This window comes from Oncorhynchus gorbuscha, linkage group LG01, assembly GCF_021184085.1.
Source record: "Oncorhynchus gorbuscha isolate QuinsamMale2020 ecotype Even-year linkage group LG01, OgorEven_v1.0, whole genome shotgun sequence".
NCBI classification, from domain to species: domain Eukaryota; kingdom Metazoa; phylum Chordata; class Actinopteri; order Salmoniformes; family Salmonidae; genus Oncorhynchus; species Oncorhynchus gorbuscha.
In genome coordinates this window covers 96,865,190-96,870,320 of record NC_060173.1, presented here as the reverse complement: position 1 = coordinate 96,870,320, position 5,131 = coordinate 96,865,190, and the positions used below count along the sequence as shown (strand labels likewise).

Genomic DNA, 5,131 nt, shown 5'->3' with positions numbered 1-5,131 from the left:
CCTATTTACAAGGTACATAAGATCATGGACATGCGTTCTCGGGACGGGGTCACCAATACTTAGTGGATTGGGAGGGTTACGGTCCTGAGGAGAGGAGTTGGGTTCCGTCTCGGGACGTGCTGGACCGTTCACTCATCGATGATTTCCTCCGTTGCCGCCAGGATTCCTCCTCGAGTGCGCCAGGAGGCGCTCGGTGAGTGGGGGGGTACTGTCATGTTTGTCATTTATTATCATGTCTTGTCCCTGTGCTCCCCATTCTATTCGTTTCCCTCTGCTGGTCTTATTAGGTTCTTTCCCTCTTTCTATCCCTCTCTCTCCCCTCCCTCTCTCACTCTCTCGCTCTCTCTTCTCTCTATCGTTCCGTTCCTGCTCCCAGCTGTTCCTATTCCCCTAATCATCATTTAGTCTTCCCACACCTGTTCCCGATCCTTTCCCTGATTGGAGTCCCTATTTATTCCTTTGTGTTCCGTTCCTGTCCTGTCGGTTCCTTGTTTAGAATTCACCGTGCTGTGATTGTGTATCGCCCTGTCCTGTCGTGTTTTTTGCCTTCATCAGATGCTGCGTGTGAGCAGGTGTCTCTGTCAACTACGGCCTGCGCCTACCCGAAGCGACCTGCAGTCTGTGGCCGCTTCTCCTGTTATTCCCCTCTACAGACTAGAGGATTTCTGTTATTCCCTGTTTGGACATTTCCTGTTAAGGATTCAGGATTTGTCGTTTTCTGTTTGGACTTGAATAAACTCTGTTTCTGTTAAGTCGCTTTTGGGTCCTCTTTCACCTGCATGACAATACATGCATGTGTAATTTGAAATATATATGGTTTAAGATGAGATCATGTTTGGTGATACACTGGTACATTTTTTTATGGCTAGAAACATTTTAATGAGGAATTGTTCTTTCCATGGTGATGCTGTACAGTCTGCAGTACAGATGTAGGATCTTAATTTGATCACCATGTTACAGGAGAACATTTATGCAATGCAGGTTTAAAACGGCTCCTGAAGTTTGTAATTTCCACTGAAATTTCAGACTTGATTTTCCCTTAAGAAAAATGTATTAACCCTTACAAAAATGTAAATGAATTATAATCCACATAATAATTCACATTTAATGTTGCTGCAGGATTATTTTCCTGCTGTAGCAAACAAGCTGAAATTAGGATCCTACATCTGTACATGCTGTACTGCAGGGGTGTCAAAGTCAAATGGACGGAGGGCCAAATAAAAAATTTAGCTACAAGCCGAGGGCCGGACTGTTCGAATGTTCATTGAAAATTTTTTAAATGACGCATATAGTCTAGTGAACCTAATTGAACCTACTGAAAACCTAACAAATATATTCCAATATGATCAGATAAATAAAGCAATATTTTCTTATGGCTCTGTCAGTAATCTTTAATTTTCAACAGACACAAAAGACAAATTTCCTTTATATAAAAATCCCCATAACATGAACATTAAATGAAAGAAACCGGTATTCAAGGCACCATCAGTAGCCTATATTTTCTATTTTAGCAAAAGTGGGCTAAATTTACTTCAAAGAAAAAACAATAATAGCAATTTTCTATCATCCACTCAACTGAAATATTTTTAAAATATAATTGGATTGAAATACAATAAAATAAAGTGCAAAAATCTATTAATCAAAAACAACACTTTGTTTAAGGAGAAGTAACATGCAGTGAAAACAAATATTAAACTTTAACTTTTAAACTTGAACTGAGTAAAAACTCTAAATATGTGATTGCACAGTAATGTTCACTTGTTTGAGGTTGAGGGTGATACTTGGTGGTGTCCCATCTTTTCCACAAGTTCATCAATGTTCGGGTAAGGCTCTGAGCTGAGGAAATCCTCAGAATTGAGTGGAGGTGTTCAGCAGTAAGTCGACTTCTGTGTGATGTTTTGTTCAAGTTCATCAAAGAAAACAGTTGTTCACACAGGTATGTGCTGCCAAACATAGACAACGTTTGAGCAGCCTGGATGCGCAGCTGGGGCATTGTGTCGGGGAGGAAACGGGCGAACTCCGCAGCACCCACTGCCGCATATTTTGCCCTCAGTGCATCATTGCATTGGAGGTCAATCAACTCCATTTGGAGGTTTGGTGGTGAGCTTTCCACGTCAACAGCAAATGGGTTACCGAGCAGTTCCAACCTGCTTTTTTGTGCTTCAAAGTCAGCAAATCGGCGTCGAAAGTCAGCGGCAAGCATACCTATTTTATCAGCCAACTGTGCGCTCGGGAACGCACTGGTAGAGAGCTTCTCTTTCATGGTCTGGCAGCTGGGAAAGTGGCTCAAATTTTTTTTCCGCATCCGCATCTCCCACAGAGTCAGTTTGGTTTTAAATGCCTTCACTGTACTGTACATATCAGAGATGACACGATCCCGACCCTGCAGCTGCAAGTTCATTGCATTCAGATGACTCGTAATGTCACACAGAAAAGCCATTTCACACAGAAACATTTCGTCTCGGAGTTGTGTTGTGTCTTTCCCTTTGCTGTCCAAGAACAGACAAATCTCCTCACGAAGCTCGAAACATCTTTGAAGCACCTTTCCCTGGCTTAGCCATCGCACCTCTGTGTGATAAGGCAAATCACCATGCTCCGTTTCTAACTCCGTCAGAAATGCCTTGAACTGGCGGTGATTCAAACCTTTGGCTCTGATAAAGTTAACTGTGCGCGTGATGATGCTCATTACATGCTCCATTTTCAAGGCTTTACCGCACAACGCTTCCTGGTGTATGATACAATGATAAGCTGTCAGCTCACCTGTCGCGTTTTCCTCTTGCATCTTTTCCCGTATCTTATCCACCAGTCCGCTCCTGTGTCCACACATCGCAGGTGCTCCGTCGGTTGTCAAACCCACGAGTTTTTCCCAAGGCAGCTCCATCTCATTTACACATCTTGACACCTCTTCATACAAATCATGCCCCGTAGTTGTGCCATGCATAGGACGTAAAGCCAAAAACTCCTCTGTCACGCTTAGGCTGGAGTCCACTCCGCGGATGAAAATTGACAACTGGGCAATGTCAGAAATGTCGGTGCTCTCATCCACAGCCAAGGAATATGCAATGAAATATTTTCCCTTTTTCACAAGCTGCTCTTTTAGATTGATGGACAACTGGTCTACTCTCTCGGCAATGGTGTTTCTGCTCAGACTCACATTTAAAAAGAGTTGCCTTTTTTCTGGGCAAACTTCGTCACAAACTTTAATCATGCAGTTTTTGATGAAATCCCCCTCCGTAAATGGCCGGGCTGATTTAGCGATCTCTTCTGCCAAAATAAAACTGGCCTTGACAGCAGCCTGGCCTTGTGATTTGGCTTTTTTGAACAGAGCCTGTCGAGATTTGAGGCCTCGTTTTAATTCCTCTGCCTTTTGTAGCCTTTGTTCCATGTCCATATTCTTGTTTTTGTCCGCGTGTTTCGTTTCATAATGTCGTCTCAGATTATACTCTTTCAGTACCGCCACACTTTCTCCACACAGAAGACACACAGGTTTTCCAGCTACCTCCGTGAACAAATACTCCGACTCCCACCTTGTTTGAAACCCCGGTTCTCAGTGTCCACCTTCCGTTTTGCCATTTTTGATGGGTATCTGAAAGTTAATTTTACTGTGATGCTGACAACTGCTGTGCCAATAAATATTGAAATGAAGCAGCCTACTGCTCGGTGCGTCACCGTTGCATTGTGGGAAATGTAGTATTGGTGCGTGTAAAAGATCTGCGGGCTGCCGGCTTGCTGCGGTCTGCGGGCCGGTTCTAATAACAAATCAAGATCATCCCAGGGGCCGTAAAAAACCTTCTCGCGGGCCGGATGTGGCCCGCGGGCCTTGACTCTGACATATGTGCTGTACTGCCTCTGGAGCAGATTTACATACTGCAATGGTGACTCATTTATGTTACATCAGTCCATGTGAGAGCCATATATAACAGATGTTTAACTGTGTGCCAGGTTCATTTTTCAACTTCTTTGATTAATACACAAGGTTCCCAACAGTCTTCTGTGGATTAAGAATAAAAGTATAGTATATTGAGATAAAAGGCCATGGTATTCCACTGGTGAATGGAAAGTGAAAAGGAAGCACATTTGTTTTGGAACATCAACTCTTCAGTGAGATTCCTCACTGTCAAGTTTTGATATATTAGTTCTACATATGGTAGAGCAAAGAGGGGCTGTGACCATTTTCTGGGAATCACACACGTAGAGTCTATGAATTAAACATTTAATCTGGCTCCTCTCTAGAGAGCTTATTGTGTCCGTGACCCCATATTACGCAAACATGCATGCACGCACATACGCACACACGCACCCACAAACAAACACACAGACATGAAACACCCACTGGGCCCGCGATTTAATAGTAGCATAACACCCCTGTCCCCAAAACACAGCTCTAGCACCTGTTCTTGTAAATCATTAGTTGACTTACAAGAACACTAATGGGTGATCAGATAAATTGGGAAGAAGAGTTTTTCAAGGACACCAAGATTTTCACTGATTCCAACATGCCCAGAGCGGACTGCCTCGTCTATAAACCTGCACATCCAGACTCAAATTCGGTAGGTAGAGGACATGGCTGTTTGAATTATGGTTCATGGGGACTGCAGAGGAACCATCTTGGTTCATGGGGACTGCAGAGGAACCATCTTGGTTCATGGGGACTGCAGAGGAACCATCTTGGTTCATGGGGACTGCAGAGGAACCATCTTAGTTCATGGGGACTGCAGAGGAACCATCTTAGTTCATGGGGACTGCAGAGGAACCATCCTGGTTCATGGGGACTGCAGAGGAACCATCTTGGTTCATGGGGACTGCAGAGGAACCATCCTGGTTCATGGGGACTGCAGAGGAACCATCCTGGTTCATGGGGACTGCAGAGGAACCATCTTAGTTCATGGGGACTGCAGAGGAACCATCCTGGTTCATGGGGACTGCAGAGGAACCATCCTGGTTCATGGGGACTGCAGAGGAACCATCTTGGTTCATGGGGACTGCAGAGGAACCATCCTGGTTCATGGGGACTGCAGAGGAACCATCCTGGTTCATGGGGACTGCAGAGGAACCATCTTGGTTCATGGGGACTGCAGAGGAACCATCTTGGTTCATGGGGGGACTGGCAGAGGAACCATCTTGGTTCATG

The 5,131-nt window shown here is 44.5% G+C and overlaps 1 pseudogene; it reads right to left on the bottom strand.

Annotated features, from left to right (window-relative positions):
• Positions 1-1,754: 1,754 nt before the first annotated feature.
• LOC124031443 lies at positions 1,755-3,573 on the bottom strand (annotated as a pseudogene).
• Between the last annotated feature and the right edge of the window lie 1,558 nt (positions 3,574-5,131).